Raw genomic sequence first — 17,560 nt, 5'->3', positions numbered from 1 at the left:
ACTTCAGTATTTCTAATTTATTTCTGCTTACAATACAGATGTTCTCAATTGTGTCTCTAACTACATTTCAACTGTTATGATCGCTTTTATTTGTTTGTGTCACTGTACACTTAGAGGTTGAATATGCAGTACACAATAGTCGGGTTCCAAGCAGCCTGTAAAAAGCCTCTGGTGATTTAGTTACCAACAAATTAAACTATGCCTAACAGTAATATCTTTATCATTAGTGGTTTTAATCTTCAGATGATTTTGCTGCAGTTTATATTGCTCTGTGCATGGGTTCTTATATCTTCACATAAAGGTTTCATCCTTTTAAACAGCATTTTTCAAGATGACCATTTGGAAACAACATTTGGAGGAACATTTGGGTTGCATCCTCTAACTAAATTTCCAAGCTGTTGGTAACGGACTAAAGAAAATGTGGTCTGCACTGAATACTAAAGAGCTGCAAATGTAAGATCCTTGAAGGTTATGTGTAAATATTGACATTTTTATTTTATTTTGCATACAAAAATGAACTTGCAATGTTGCTTATCTGATCATACAGCAATGACCGCATCTGCATCATCTGAGATCTATTCCTCACACTTCTGACTTTCATAGATCTTCCAGAGTTTTCCCATTGAGGATGTTATTGATGTCCCTGATTAGGCAACAGATATCTGGGGATTGAGTGTCCATATAGGAACATGTCAACCAAGAGGCAACAAATGGAAACAGAGGAAAAAAAAATCCTTTCATCTTCAAAGGCCATGTTATATGTGCAGATATGGGTCCCAATAAAACCATTAAGGTCCTTTCCTGAGACGTGTAATGGGACTTTAGGGCATTCAGCATCCAGCAAAACAAGGTCTTTGGTTCATCCTAGAGGAAGCACAGAAAAATAGCTGTAACATTACATATACCCCAGCTGTTCTTTGCACTTAGCCATACTGCCCTTTCCCCTTGAGTGTGAGTCTGTTGCCATTTCTTTTTCCACAGAAACCTTTAGGTCTGCATATTTACATGCCTTTTTCTCCTAAAACATTGAAAAAGACTTCAATGTGCAGATAATAAAGCTTGCAGTTCTTCATGGCTGTTGTTTATGCATTTATATGTTAAGTACTAAATGCGTTTGTATGTTAAGTACTAAGATGGTCACTGTACAGTTTGTAATTCCAAGGCATGAAACATGAGGACCCCACAGCATTCCGCTTAAATCTGATCAGAAAGCAATGAGGTCTTGGCTGTTCACACTAGAGATCTGGGTAACTGCTTCATGAATGTCACTACAGTCACCGAAAATCCCCAGTAATGATTCGAGAACACATTAGTTCTCTCCCTGGGCAGTCTAACCTGAATACCAAGGCTATCAGAAATTTTTCTAAAAGTATCTGCTTCCCCTTTTTAATACTCCTAGTTCCTTTATGAAACCCTGGCATGCTGTTTGCATCAGCTGGCTGCCTCTTGTGCTCCTCTGAGGGTGTCTCAAAGATTTTTTAAAATTTTTTTTTTTATTTCCACATGTGAGAGAAGGATTTAATAAACTGCAGAATCATAAATTTCATTGAGGGAGAAGGAGGAACAACAGTAACTTCTTTGTGCTATGTGGAGACTATGTAATTTACATAAATATTGCCTGTCTCTTTAGCAGATAGGGTAATTGAAAGTGACCGGCATGGCTCTTATTTGGTCATCCTCCTTGTTCTTGTATAAACTTCATTTAATATAGTCATCTTTTTACTTATTTGCCAGAGAGTTTCTGACTCTCCCAGTCCCCTGTTTTTATTGGATACAGCAGTGAGCCTTACCAAGAGGTGCAGGGCTGTTCCTACAGAGCTACTTTGCCCAAATTAGAGAATATGTCCCTGGTTCACTTTTCTTGAAGAAAGCCAGGCATCAATGTACTCGGGCCAGCACGCTTTTGGCAGCTCATGCAAAGTATGGAGAACACATGTAATTTGTCTTTTTTAATTTATTCTTTTCTGCCCTGCAATAGAGTAAGCAGCCTTATCCTGTATTACTTAAAGCTTCTGAGAAGGCTCCCTCTGTGCTTCCAGAATAGTCCCGTAGTGACAGTGTAGCACTGTGGAAATAAAAGACAAGAGACATATGCAAATGATGAAGTCGGCTTCTGAAAGGGATGAACCCATTTCCCTTGCCAGCACGACATGACTAAGGGCGATCTTGTGGTGGCTGGTGGATACATGTGTCTAGATCCAGTTTATGGCTTCTAGCTGGACTCGTTGAATGCCTGCATTGCAGAACTGACAGGGCTGTGTCCCATGCAGCCAGCCAAGGGACAGCGGTAGATTATTAACCTCGATGATCATCTAGTCAAATGGGCTTAGAAAATTAATTCCCCCTGCTTCTCCATTTGTGGGGAGGGAAAAAAAAAAAAAGTGGAGAGTGGAAAATTCTGCAAGGACTAAGGAAAGGCTTTAAAAGGAGCAATAAAGACTCAAGCTTTTGGAAGAATCAGCAGCTTTGGACACAAGAGAGGATCAGGCCAGAATGCTTTATAGCAGAAAGGTTCCACTTAATGGTGGGACTAACTAAGGTCAAAGAAAGCTGATGGGATGGAAGGGAGGTTCAACAATTAAGCGGAGAGCTCTGAATTGCAGGCAAAAAAGGATGGACATCTTAGAGGAACCTGATGTTACCCAAAATGTTGCTGTGAATTTGGAAAATGAGTGTAGAATTTACTGGCTTTGCATTGACCTGTGTGTGTCTGTGCTATCTAAGCGCAATTTAGTTTAGGGGGCAGAGTGCAACTAAGCTGCATACTATCATACTGCAGGAGAGATAACAAGCAAAGATTCTCCACCCAGTAAATACACCAGAAGGGCCTGGAGCAGAAACAATGCTGCTGCCTACCTATATCTAATAGAAGCTTAAAAAGTCACTTGATTTACTGGGACCTCCTTTGAGGGCTTGCATTTCAAGAAATACAGTCCAGCTGGAGAAAAGAGCAAAAAGAATAATCAGAGGTCTAAAAACAATTGATGTGTGAGGAATGATCTGGCATTGTCTAACCTAAACAAGAGCAGTCTTAGAGAAGATAATGTAGGTTTTCAACTGCATGAGAAACACTGCTCCAATGAAAAGGAGAGTAATTCTCTCTTATGTTCCTGGGGGAAAGCAAGTACCAATAAGCTTCAATTGCAATAAGAAAGATGTCAGTTAATTATTAAGAAATACTTGATATTCTGTTAGGAATCTGGTGGCCTACTGCAGTATGGGGTAGGGTCTTTGTCACTGGACATATTTATGAATAGGCTAGGCAACATCTGAAAGTAATGACAAAGACATAGTAGGGCCTGCATTGACCTTGTGAGCCTGATCAACAACAGACTGGTCAACTGAAACCCAGTGACCACCGAGTGAGTAAAGTCTAGCAAGAGACAAATGGATTTGTGTTACTTCTGTAGCTGGGACCCCAGGATGAGGTAGGAGGTGGTAAATCCCTTGTGCATTTTGACAGTGGGAATCTCCCTCAACTTTGAAAGCAGATTTTTGTCAACTCAAAACACTTTTCCCTTGCCAAACTCATACACTACCTTCATCTTATCTAGAGAAAGCCTCAGCCAACTGGCTTTCATCCATGTCTTATCTCTGCCAGACACAAGGAAGCTGTAACATATGGCTTCAATGAAAAGGAGACGTAGAGCTTGGTGTCATCAGGATATTGATGACATTGTAGCCTATGCCATTTCACAATATCCTCTAGTGGTTTCATATGGGTTTTGAATAAAAAGGGTAACAGCAGTGAACCCTTTGGTACTTTAAGCTGCAAGGCCTGGGAGAGAAAAAACATTTATCTATGCTTCTGGGATCTTCTTGACAGAGATTGTCAGAACACTTCAAAGACTTTCTTCTCTCGTCAGCCATTTTGCCATAGCAGAGATGTGAAACAGCAAACAGGAAGCAGACATCATGTCTGGACTTTGGTCTGACTCAGATGGAGTGTCAAAGCACAGGGAGAATTAATAATATTAAGTTAAATAATATATTAAAGAATGTATGTGTATGTATGTGGATCTGTATGAAGTCATGTAACCATATCGTGACAGAAATTTCCCACTTCTCCCATAAAATTGCTAACATCACTAATCAGAACATATAATCTGACTATTCACTGGAAGAATAAATTTATATGTAGTCTAGGAATTTTAGTCCTGAGAGCTGTAGAGTGAGAATGTTCTGCGCAGCTGTTCATCTGCAGAGGGCTCGCAATGAGACCTGCCCTAATAGATCAGGGGAACAAACAGGTAATTGCTTAGTTGGTTTAATCAACCAGTGAAAGTAACAGGTGAAATGATGTGACCCCTGTGTGAAAAAGGGAGGGTAGAACCCATGATAAAGACACAGAATGGGGGAAGAAGATATAAAATCTCACTTCAGTATTAACAATTACTCTGTAGGCAGACGTGTTTTTTCCCCCAGGCTTACGTCCATCTGGAGCTCCAACCTGCACCGTGCCAAACAAAATTTAGCTTAAATGCCCAGCCATTTTTTGGAGTGTATCATTGGTATACATCTTTGGTTGGTATACAGATTTGCTAATAGTGATTTACATGGTATCTAGTTTGAAAAGTCTTTGCTTCTTATTTAAAAAATACATCATTGTATTGTTCATGTTCTTTCTTTTCTGCCATCAGTGATGAGAAAACTGCATTGAAATGACCATATATGCCTGTCACATGCCTCAGCTGTAATAACAGAAGTAAAATAAGTAATCCAGAATCTGGTTAGCTTACCTTCCTCAACCACTTCAACATAACCACAGGGAGGATGTCCTGGAGGCCCCAGATGCACCACTGGAAGACTTTTCAAAATAAAGCCCTATTAGTAAGGCCATTTGACGTTTCACTCCTGCTGTGATATTTGGTGGACAAGACATAAACCGTTCCAGTGAGATGTTCAGGCCTGAAAAATGGTGCATTTTGCACCAAAAACATGGGGGCTGACAGGTGCCTAAGCAGAGGAGGAGCTGGGTGAGTGAGGTGTTGAAGTTGGCCCACCACTACCATCCCACCAATGTTACAGAGAGAAAGGGGGTTCTATGTACAGGAATTGATGCAGGATAGGAGTGAAGCAAATTAGTGAAATCCATCTTGTTTTCTCACAACACAAATGCCAGCTGAGCTGGAGTGATGCTGTGCAGTAGATTGCAATGAAAACATGCAGCTTGTGATAAGCTGACAGGAGCTGGACTGAGCATAAATAGCTTACAAACATCAGTGGGTAAAGGCAAAGTTTTTGCTTTTGTGTTTTAAAAAGACATTTTTACTATGCTTTGCTTTTCAGAATATAACACATTGTGTTAATGCCAGCAGCTATATTTATAACACCTTACACTTCCCATGTGTCAATTTTCTGTCCTTATATATGTATGTTCTCAGTTTTTTGAGCTATAGACCCATTATAATTATTGTTAGAACTTTGTGACCAAGGAGATTAGACTTTCTCAGCATGACTAACTGCTTTCTCAAGATGTCCTGGCTACAGTGGAGTGACTGTGCTGACATTTGCACAGATGGGCAGATGGTGCCTGGGACATGTCTGGTTGCAGTGCAGACCTGAAGATCCTAGTTGAGGAAGCCGAGCCACTGTGTTTTGGCCTGATTTATAAGCAAACTGCTTCTCAGCAAATGTAGCCTGTGTTATCATTTCTGCTGGATGTAATGGAAAAAAATAGTTAGCCATAGGATAACAAGCTCACAGCTAAAACGTATGTTTTGGCCAAAGGCCATAATGATTTATGTCAGATATCCGTGTGTGTTTGTTCCATACCAACCAAAACCATCTAAACTCCTTGGAAAATATTGAAGAGGGCAAACATCCACAAGTCTGATTGACTATGGGAGGTTATAAGATATATCACAATTGATAAATTGATAAATTGTGCTTGCAAACCATGCAATATGAGAACAAAAGTTGAAATGGTGTCACTGGGAAATGGTCTTCTAAAGATGGAATCTGAATTTTTCTCCTTAGAGTCAATTGTAAATGTGGAATAGTTCCCTTGCTCTCAAGAGAGAGATTTTGCATTGAGGCTACCTGTGGGAGTCAGTAGATATTGTCGTGTGCACTGAGAAATACAATCCTCCAGATAGAAGGAGAGGGAGAGTAGGCATCATGCTTTGGAGTACTTGGGACCACAGATTGATTCAGTGAAATCCAATCATTTCCTAATTCCAATTCTGAGAACAAATCACATCATTTTCTACAGATAACTGTCTAATGTCCACTAACTGCTGAGAAGAACTTTCTGTCCTACTTTGTGATTGACAGCTAACTAATTAGAGTGGTTTTCAGCTGGGGGAGTTGTCATGGTCTGGCCTGCTGCATCTAGGTGCCAGGACCCTTGTCATACTCTCTGCAGCTCTGCTACTGACTTCCTGCTGTGGACTTCGTGTTTAACTTCTATTACTTCACTTTAACCTATTTGGGAAAAACTCATCGATGTAACACTGTTTTAGAAGTGACTTTTCATGGATACAGCTAATGGAATTTATGCAAGTAAAATGCTATTCCAGAAGTCCTCTGATAAGCCATACAGACTGGAAAATTACTGATTTAGGACATAAGTGGGTAAGACGGCAGATTTCCTCACGTGTTTGAAACTGGTTTATGCATATACTGCTTTTTTATCTTCAGTCCAGATCATTACAGAAGCCTTCAGCAAATATAGGTCTCTGTTTTAAGCACCAACATCATAACAGTTTTTACATTCTTACTCTGCTCTGCACTCACATAGTCCTGGAATTGCTCCATGGACTTCAAGGGTCAAGGCAATACTGCAATTACATAGAATTAGAATTCTTTTTCTTTTGCAAAAAGATTTGATTATGTAGCAAAACAAATGGACCAAGGCCAGCTGTGGCATAAACAGTGGTTTTACTTCTCAAGCCAAATCCTTAAGGTTCTAAAAAACCCTTTTTTGATCACATGGGATCCACCCAAGGGTACTAAAGAAGCTGGCAGAAGTGCTCACCAAGCCACTTTCAATGATTTATCAGCAGTCCTGGCTAGCTGGGGAGGTCCCAGTTGACTGGAAGTTAGCAAATGTGACACCCATCTACAAGAAGGGCCAGAAGGAGAATCCAGGGAACTACAGGCCTGTCAGTCTGCCCTCAATGCTGGGGAAAGTTATGGAGCAGATCATCTTGAGTGCCATTATGCAGCATGTACAGGACAACCAGGTGATCAGGCCCAGTCAGCATGGCTTTATGAAAGGCAGGTCCTGCTTGACTAACCTGATTTCCTTCTGTTAAAAGGTGACCCACTTAGTGGATGAGGGAAGGGCTGCAGATGTTGTCTATCTAGACTTTAGTAAAGCCCTTGACACCATTTCCCATGGCATTCTCCTGAAGAAAGTGCCTGCTCATGGCTTGGATGGATGTACTGTTCACTGGGTGAAAACCTGTCTGGATGGCCGAGCACAAAGAATGGTGGTGAATGGAATTAAATCCAGTTGGTGGCCGATCACAAGTGGGGTCCCTGAGGACTCAGTACTGGGGCCAGTTCTGTTTAATATCTTTATCAATGATCTGGACAAGGGGATCAAGTGCACCCTCACTCAGTTTGCAGATGACACTGAGTTGGGCAGGAGGGTTGATGTGCTTGAGGGTAGGAGAGCTCTACGAAGGGATCTGGACAGGCTGGATTGATGGCCCAAGGCCAACTGTATGAGGTTCAACGAGGCCAAGTGCCAAGTCCCACACTTGGGTCACAACAACCCCACACAACACTACAGGCTTGGGGAAGAGTGGCTGAAAAGCTGCCTGGCAGAAAAGGACCAGGTTGGGGCTAGGGTGGGGTTGGTCGACAGCTGGCTGAATATGATCCAGCAGTGTGCCCAGGTGGCCAAGAAGGCCAATAGCATCCTGGCTTGTATCAGAAATAGTGTGGCTGGCAGGACTAGGGAAGTGATTGTCCCCCTGTACTCGGCACTGGTGAGGCCACACCTCAAATACTGTGTTCAGTTTTGGGCAGTACAGGAAAGACATTGAAGTGCTGGAGCATGTCCAAAGAAGGGCAACGAAGTTGGTGGAGGGTCTAGAGTATGAGTCTTAGGAGGAGCAGTTGAGGGAATTGGGATTGTTTAACCTGGAGAAAAGGATGCCCAGGGGAAACCTTATCACCCTCCACAACTAGGAGGTTGTAGCAAGGTGGGTGTTGGTCTCTTCTCCCAAGTAACAAGCAATAGGACAAGAGGAAATGGCCTCAAATTGTGCCAGGGGAAGATTAGGTTGGATATTAGGAAAAATTTCTTCACAGAAAGGGTTGTCAAGCATTGAAACAGGCTGCCCAGGAAGTGGTGGAGTCACCACCCCTGGAGGTATTTAAAAGACGTGTAGATGTGGTGCTTAAGGACATGGTTTAGTGGTAGACTGGGCAGTACTAGGTTAATGGTTGGACTTGATGATCTTAAAGGTCTTTCCAACCTAAATGATTCTATAGAATCTGTAGAGGCTTAAAAAAAGGGTTGGAGTGGCAGCAATAAAAAGATCTATTAAAGATCTTATATGTGGCACAACTATTTACTTTGTCTTGTCTTGTTAACTGCTTTTCCTACTTCATGCCCATTTCTGCAACTACTTATATGGGAGCTTGTGGTGGTGCAGTTCCCCAACCCCCTTGCTGGGCCACTTGGGGCTTGGTGTGATTCCACCCCCGTCCTGAGCCACATACCAAACTAGGGCGGTATGGGTTGCAAATGGCAGTGGACCAGAGCATTAAGGCACCCCCTTGATGTGCCTGGCTCCTGCTCTCCCTATTGCTTGGGAGCGGTAATAACAATCCATCACTTCCTGACAGCCTGGTACACCTGTAGCTGGGACGTGGCTGAGGGAGGGTGATAACAGAACCTCACATCCAGCAAGTTCTGGGCCTGTGCAACTGGTGGCAAACACCAGAATATTTCATCACTCGAGCTGGAGTGGAAGAGTACCTGACAGAAGTCAGTTATCTTGGACCCTATAAATAGTGACCCTAAGGACACCCTTTGAGCTCTCCCAAATCACAGTGGGCCAGTGACCAGCATCTCCCCTGAGCTGGGACACCTTTTAGGTATCAACTCCTCGAGGTACCGTCTGCCATCAAAGCCAACTAAGGGCTATGGCTAAGTCAACCCCCTCGAGTCTCAATTATTACCCATTGAGGAATGCTGATGCATTGTGAATATTTACTCTAAACCCGAGAGAAGGAAATTTTAACTGTGGGCTAGCTTCTCTTTCACCCACCTCTCTACCTATCTATGTGTTTGGATATACACTGTTGTTTTCACGAGTGTGGGTACATACATATTTCACTGGATCCAAATATTTTTGTCTGTCTGTGTGTTTGTATGTCTTGTGTTTATGAATATACATGTATATAGAGAGAGAGTTAGGATACCTTATAGTAAGTCAGTGTGAATCTTGTAATTTTCGAATCTGTAGTTAAGTCACTATTTTAATCATAATGTATTTTACGGAATTATTTTGTAAATCCTTAAATTGGTTAATGATTAAGTGCTGCTAGTCGTTAATAAATCTTGATTTGCTGCTAAGTCATTACCATGTTAATATTTCCATCTACAACAGAGCTGAACATGGCCAAAGACTGACTATACTTACATCAAGATACGTATATAAAAGGGCATTTGAATCAATCACCACTTTACCTATAGATTTCAGTTTACATCTCCAGCTAGGGCAGCTGTAAACTTCTTTGAGGTATAAAGGTAGCTGAAGCAGGTGGGTTCAATGAATTGGGTGTAGCAGCTGGGAAGACAGTGCTGAGATCAACAGATGTGTGCTGGTTCTTGTGGTGAGGCCAGAAAAGCTTTCTCAGTGTTGCCTTGTGCTGTAGAGACATATCTTGTTAACAAGGAATGAATGTCCAAGTCTTCCAACACACACTTCTGTAATGTAACACCTAACAGGTGGGATTGCTGTGCCTGCAACCAGGCTTTCTTGTTCTGTGACTTTCTGGGATCAGCAAGTACCTGTACGATGCCTGGGGAGCAAATTCTCAGCTGTTGCAGCTCCACCTTTGCAGGTTGCTGTCATTTGGAACTGCAGAGGAGTCCCAGCTCTTTCCAGATCTGGAAGTAATGACTAGGAACTGCCCTAAACCTCACCTCGTCACATGTCACTGCACTGGTGTGTGCCAAGAGGTAAAGTAAGTAACACAGAGGGCATCTGGAAAGAGAGGAGACAGGAGGAACTCAATTTGGCAGATGCTGGAGCACAGCAGGTTTTCAGCAGTTTATTTTGGAAGTAATTGTTTGCTAAATAACCATCCTTTAACTGCAGCAGAGTATCACCAGTTTCAGTAATATTTTATTATTATTATTAAAGACAAAAGTGTACAACAGTTATAGGAGCATGGTGGTGCTCCTAACTAAGAGTCACTGTTCATTAACCATTCAGACAGTGTGATTTTAGAAGGGCTGGGCTTTTAAGTTGTTTTTTCCTAATTCTTGTTCTCAAACACACCCATTTTAATTACCAAGAGATTAAACTGCAGGAATAAGAGTAGTGTTATCTGGTTTGTGCATAGGCAGCCTCCATCACACTAGTGCATAATCAAAGAAAATGTGATTACAGCTCTGCAAATTTGAGGCCCAATCCTGCCATCTAGTCTGTTCATCCACTGCCCACATAAATGGGTGAGTCCTCGGGTTTTGCTTAGCTGACAAGTACCATCCTGTAATAACAAAGAGGAAATCTATGCTGGGATTTAGAGCAGCTGGTTTTATTAAATCTAATAGACCAGCTGTAACCTTGGTATCAGGCAGAAATGATTCTCCTGGAATGACTGGAGCTGTACTAGTCTTACATTTCAGGACTGAGATCAGAACCAGATCCAGTCTGCTGAAAAATAAAACAGTTCTGTCACTTGCTGGTAGTGAGGAATCAGTTACCCAAATCTTAAATCTCTCTATGTCCAAACTGAATTGGTGCACTATAAATATGTTACATGGACTCCATAGGGTGCTCTTCTAAATATGCTCCACAGTGTTTGCTAATAAGGCTCTTTTTTCTTCTTCATGCAGCCTGTCCTCTAAGGGTGATAGATGTTTCTGCACTAGCATTTTGTTTCATTCCTATTAAAACCATTTTAAGTTCCAGGAAGAATTTTGATCTTTTTGTCTTACAAAACTATTATAAATATTCACAAGTTCAAGGTCATGCTGTCTGTAACAACATACCTTTAAATCCAAATATTTGAGGTGGGATTTATGAGAGGGAGGGGTTAAGTTTACAGCAGGGTTTCCCAAAAGAGGGTAGGAAGGTGCTGTGAGGGAGAGGTGAAAAAACAAGTTATTAATTCTGCTTCCAACATGGGGACATTGTACTGAGGAGGGGAGAGGATAAATGGAAGAGTTCATGAGGGAGAGAGACACAGGGCAGAGTCATTTGCAAAGTGCTGGTTTACAGAGCTTTAAAAGGTAAATGCACTTATTTGTAGGCAGTAGACTAAGTTGTATTGTTTGGCATGAGCTGGCTCCTAGTTATACCTGACTTCACAATGTTTACAGCGTTCTCCTTAAAGCTATCAGTTTAGCGGGGGGAGGCAAGGGAAAGAAGACATCCCTATTCTAGTAGTGCTACCTCAGAAATCCCTATACTATGTGTGAAAATGCTGTGCACTTCTTGCTTACCAAGTGGCTTAAGTTAATATAAGGGGACTCAATGTTCTAACATTAAATGCCAAGGGAGCAATACCTGAAAGGTCTGAGACTGAAGCATCGGACTACACAATTTCCTATTTACTATAGATGGTATATTTAGTAACTAATCATCCAACCTAATAATCTAAAATAGTATTTGACAAAAAGGTCAAGTGTTTAATATTAGGGCTAGGAGAGCCATAAAAATCTATAAGGAGAATGCTCTGTGGAACAGCCAGCCAGATGCAGCTCCCAGCTCTGTCATTGTATCTCTCAGTTCCTCCTTTCATTCTATAAAAATGTCACAGTCTCTTAGGCTCAAACGATTCCATACGTTTTCTGCTTCTGGAGGACGTAACTCTACAGAAAGCTCAGTTCCCGGTTGCGAAACTAAGCAATTCCATCTCTGGAAGTTTCCTCCCTTGAAGTCTTCTAGAGCTTTTCAAAAAGTGTCATGGTTTGTGGAGTAAAAAGAAGTTCCCAGGAGGATGTGGAGGACTCTGTATTTTATGGAAATCTCATTAGAATGCAGTGGAAGAGACTTTTTAAATTAAATAATTGCTTTATAAAACTTAGCAGACTTTATGTTCCAAGTCTGTTAGCCAAATGGATCTCAGCCAGAGGGGCGAGAGGGAGTGAACCAAACTGAAAGCTGGGGTAAATGGGCCCAACTTTCACACTTTTTTTTGAACGTGACTAACACATGCAGGGGCTAGAAGTAGCCACAGTGTGATACTGATTTGTAGAGCAACATGGTCAGCTTCAGCCATGTTTCAGAACCTCATTTCCCCTATAAAACATAAAAACAACACAGAAACAGCAACTGAGACTAAATGCTGTACTCAGATCCAGACTGCAGGACACACATATCTGATTTTGTTGTTAATACTGTCCTCCCTTAGCTCCTGTCTCTCTGATACTGTTCCCACACTCTGATCTTCATAACTCCCTTCATGACTGTTGACAGTTTATTTTTTCTATCATCTTCTTATTAGCCTGTAGGGACCTCAGCTATTTTACTTCTGCCTATGGATCCCACCTCAGTTGTAGCTGTTTGAATTAACATGCCTCCTTGCTGCATCTTCTGGCTGAGGAAACTGCAAGGAGAAGTGCTCCATGACCAGCAGAACAACAGATGATTCACCCTGTAACTCGTTGCTCTGGCATTTTTTGTAAGCCAACATGGTTAATAGCAGGTTTCTCTTTTTTTTTTTTTTTTTTTTCCTTGGATCAGCAAATATATACTACAGGAGTGAGAGGTATTTGGAAGAAAAAATGGGTCACACCTTTTAATTCTCATGAAGGCATTATCATGTGAAGCCTTCTTACAACAACAGAGTGAGAACAAGTTAAATATTTTGTTTCAAAGGGATTATCCCTACCCATCAGGGAACAGCTGGCATAAAGCATTGATCTACCTCCCATTGCAAACATGAGCCAAACTCCCATTGATTTCATTGGTACAGAATCAAGCCCTTATTAAGTCCACGACCAGCTTTGCACAACTGTCCCTGTCTGTTTCCCTTACACATAGGCCTAACCCTCTCTGTCCCTGGAGAACCCAAGCTGAGGGGTCCTGTAGTGAAACTGAAAGCATTTTAAGAGGTAAATGAGTAAAATAGTATAACTGCTTTTTCAAAATATATTCAGTTGTGGAGTACATCTCAAATGGCCCCACTAACTTCAGTCTAGGCAACTGTCTGGATATCAACTCACTAAAATGAGCCATTTCCTTCTTTTTTCTGCACTAGCATGGTTCCTCTCTAGGTGGTGTTTCATTCCTGTGTTGAGCCACTTGAAAATGATTGTTTTCTCATGATATTTTCAAGTTTTCTGTACAGTTACACTGCAGTATATTTAGTAAAAGAGCACTAGTAAAAGAACACCAGTTACTGCAATGTGTTGGAAAACGTCACTTCCAGATCTGAGAGCAGCCACAGACTTCTTATCTCTTTCCAGAGCATTCACATCAAGGCATATATGTATGTAGAACTGTTTAGAGAACATACATTAATTAGGAAAAAACTTAGACATTAGTTAGGATCCTAATCTCTGACGTCAACAGGCTTCCTGTCACCAACATCCAGTCTCTTCGTGGTTATATTGTTTGAATACTTTTCTGCTAAAGGTTTCAGACCAGGCTGAAACTATTAGTGCCTAGGAATGGGGAAAAAAATGTAATAATAAGTGATTGGGTTAAGAGCCTTGTTGTATCTGACAGTGAAAAAACTGGGGTTGTACCCTCATATGTCATCTAAAAGTTAGTACTATGAACAAGATGTTTTCATATCCTTTCTAATACTTTGTGATATATCAAGATTTATCATGGCTATCTTAATTTTACTCAGTTAATAATGAATGATCACTGAAACATTTTGAAATAAGAAAAGCTAGATGATTCATATAACCTCTGCTGTGGAAGGTTTCAAAGTTATAAATGTGCAAAGAGAAGTAAAAGTAGCTATATCTTTTGCACAATATATAAAAGCCAAGAAATTATGTAGGAGAACTGAGAAGTTTTAATTGAATAACACAGTTTGTGATATGGTCATACTGGTTTGATTTTTTGATAATCAGATTGAGTTTCATTGTTCAGCATTTGCATGAGTTCTCAATGAAACTGTCTCTGTGGACATTTCTTTTCACTGAAAGCCACCCTTTGATGATAGTGGTGTAACGGTGTGAGTGTTGTATAACCAGATTTTTTTAACTCCTGGGGAAGGTACTACGTAAAAAGCTGTGTTTCTTTTCCTTAATAGAACTGATAGAAGATCCAAGATGTAAAAAAAAGTCCAAAGTCTTGCTCAACTGTTTATGGATAACAAGGATTCCAAAAACTTTGCTATAGCATTCCTCTTATGCACACACCCCTGATAAGTCTGCACTAAGCATAAAGGGCCAGATTCACTGCTGGAATAAAAAACACAATTTCTTTGGTGTCTGTTGAGCTTCCACTACCTGTTTAAGCAGAGACCTTGGTTACTAAAAGCTCAAGTACAGAGACATGTTTTTACCTCCCCAGATTTTATAGTCAGTGCTTGGAGATTTTTTTTATCTTTGTGCCAGTGCACAGAAAGAAGTATAATATGATGCCTGACTTCTTCATAAAGCTCCAACTTTTGGAGTCTGTGAGTGGGGAATTAGGTGTCCCATTCAGGTAGATTATTCTATAATAATAATTGTCATTCCTATTGCATCACTTTCACAAGTGTGTAAGGCTCATGACTGTGGAAGACTGGACCTGCTGGACCACTGTTCTGGACCAGTATTGCAGCTCCTGTGCTCTTGTATTGCTAGAGCTACTTCTTTTGAACTTTTTGGCTAGCTAAAAAGTTGAGATATTCTAAGTTATTCTAATTACGAGGAGAAATTGTTGGTGAGACTCATGTACTACTTTTATGTAACTATTTAAGAAAAAAAGGACAAAGATCTGTTTTTCTGACCACAGGGCAAGTCAGCAAAATAGAATAGAAGAATTTTATCCCACTGCCTGTGAGACCTCTTTCAGTCAGAGCCCATTCCTTATACTCACCCTTGGCCTCTTGTAGGGATGCCCTGTCTGCATGTCCTGCCTTCTTTCTTCATTTCTTCTTCCCACCCAGCTCTGGTGGTCTCTCAGTGCAATACTCAGAAGATACGCTTCTCTCATAGTTCAAGTCTCTGATCAGACTGGCCTTGCCTTTGCTGTGTGCTATGACATGTGCCTGCACTTCACTTTGAAGGCTGAGTATCCTCACAGAGGAGTTGAGTTGCTCCTTCCCAGCTAGCTCAACTAAAGGGCAGTGACTACAACCACCAGCTCTGGCAACATTTCATCCATCCAGTCCTAACTCTTTTCTATCAAAATTATTCCTGTAACTCCCTGCCATCATAAAAAAACAAGCCTGAAAAGAAAAGGAATAAACATAGAGTGGTTTAGTATTGTATACTAGGAATACTTAAACTTTTAGTAAGAGGCTTCTGTCATTTCTCTATTTTTACTCACCGTGAGGAGGACAGCGTGTTCTCATCTCTGTGGAGTCACATAAATGACTTGATTAAAGTGCATGTTGCAGAGCTGAATCTGGTCATTTGGAACTTCCTTGCTGTTTTCTTAAGGTATTTGTATGATAGATGAAGAAAAAAAAAGTCCTGTGCTTAGTTCATCTTGTTATGATGTAGATATATTTTCCACACATTTGCAAATAGAGTAAAGAACAAGAGTTCTTCATCTATTTAAAGTCTTTGAAAGAAGAAAGGCAGTTTAGATTACCAGCAGCCTACAATGTGCGTGGCACAAAAATGTCAGTTTTAATGGCAAAGTTCAGGATAAAACTGTGTCAGCTAATTTAATCATTTACCATGAAATACCAGTTATCTTAATCTTACATGCACTCCTTAAGTCTGCTGCATATTTTTGTGTAATTGAATCCTGACCCTCAAAGGGAGGAAGCAAGGAATTTGCTTTTTAGTGAATAGTTCTAAATGTTCCTGTTTATAAATTGTATTTGCAGCATTGTCAGATATTTTAATACTGAGCAGCTAATATTTCTGATGAGTCTATTTTTTCTCTGTTTCATATTTGTTCTCCATGCTGCAGAAATCATATTAGTATTCAGTTTCTATGGAACTTAACCGAGTTCTCTGAAAAAAGTGCAAATATTGTTCCCAGAACTTAAGGCAAATAAATTAGTATCTAACCCAGATGACACATTTTATTCGTGTGGTTTGCTTTCCATCTAGATACCTGATGTATTACTTCAGCAGCAAATTCAAGAAGGCCAAGATGTCTTCATTTTCCTTCAGAGCAAGAGCTGTAAGAGCAGTGTGATGGAAGTATTGGTCTTCTATGGCCAGCCGGTGAGAACCCATCAACAGCTGTGATGAGCAGAGCAGACATGGGGAGACAGGAGGCAGCTGAAGCCAAAGAGGACCCATGCCTGGAGCTCTGTGTGTGTGATTGGAGCAGAGAGAGGCCAGGACCCAAGGAAATCCCAGCAGCAAGGGAAAAAAACAGATTGACTCTCAGTGACTCATTTAGCTCCTGGATTGGACAGATCTCTCCCCTGCTGGCAATTTGGCTGAGCATCAATGGACAGATACCAGGATGAATAGCTTAAAATAATTAGGGGTTGGGAATCTGCAAAACTGCTAGCCATCCAATTCTTTACTGTGCAATGTGAGGCACAAAAAAGAAATTACATTTAGGTTATTAAATATTAAGTCGGTGGATTTACCTCCATTTGGTCCAGAGCAGGAAACTGGCTAAAATTCAACATTTATATCATTGTGTTGATGGTCTGTTTATCACTGAACAAGTGAGTGCCTTTTGGCAGGTCAAGCTCTTTGACACATGGGGCGAATGTGTGCTTAATTTCTCCCAAACCGAAGAATTAATATAATAATAATTAACACAGATGAGAACAGAATTAAAATCAAGTACAGTCAGGAGTTCAGTTTAATGCCAGGCCTCTCACATTCTAGATGTTCTGGGGCCAGATTTTTTTCCTGTTGAAGGTAGTGAGCATTTTGCCATTGGCGCTGATGGAAGCTGGAGTGGGCCTTGAATGCAGAGAGACAGGATTCCCTCTACTTTCTATTTAATGCTCAAAACCAGAAGCAACAGGCTCATTTAGTATCAGCAAAGGTCAGTTAAAATTATAGAGACATCCTTTGGAGCAAATCCTCTACCTTGTATTTGCATATTTATGAACTAGAGATTACGACAGGCTATTCCATTTATTAGAGCAGCACCGCTATAGTTAATAGTCTGTCAGTATTTCCATTATAAACCCCGTTTTTCAATGTTTTAATATCTCAACCATTTAAAATCACATCAGGAAGCAAGTTGGTCTTATGTTGTCAGCCAGGTGCAATTTTTTGTTTTGGACTATTTTCAGTAATGAAATACTGTTCATCATATATGCAAATAAG

The 17,560-nt window shown here is 40.8% G+C and overlaps 1 long non-coding RNA gene across 1 annotated transcript; it reads right to left on the bottom strand.

Moving 5' to 3' along the window:
* Nucleotides 1–475: 475 nt before the first annotated feature.
* On the bottom strand, nucleotides 476–15,858 carry LOC141946831 (uncharacterized). The gene is made up of 2 exons (XR_012629945.1): nucleotides 15,633–15,858; nucleotides 476–864 (listed from the first exon to the last, which is right to left on the bottom strand). It is a non-coding gene; the product is annotated as an uncharacterized LOC141946831 (long non-coding RNA).
* Nucleotides 15,859–17,560: the final 1,702 nt, after the last annotated feature.

Source organism: Strix uralensis, chromosome 8 (genome assembly GCF_047716275.1).
Source record: "Strix uralensis isolate ZFMK-TIS-50842 chromosome 8, bStrUra1, whole genome shotgun sequence".
In the NCBI taxonomy this organism is placed as follows: Eukaryota; Metazoa; Chordata; class Aves; order Strigiformes; family Strigidae; genus Strix; species Strix uralensis.
This window is presented reverse-complemented; position numbering and strand designations above follow the sequence as displayed.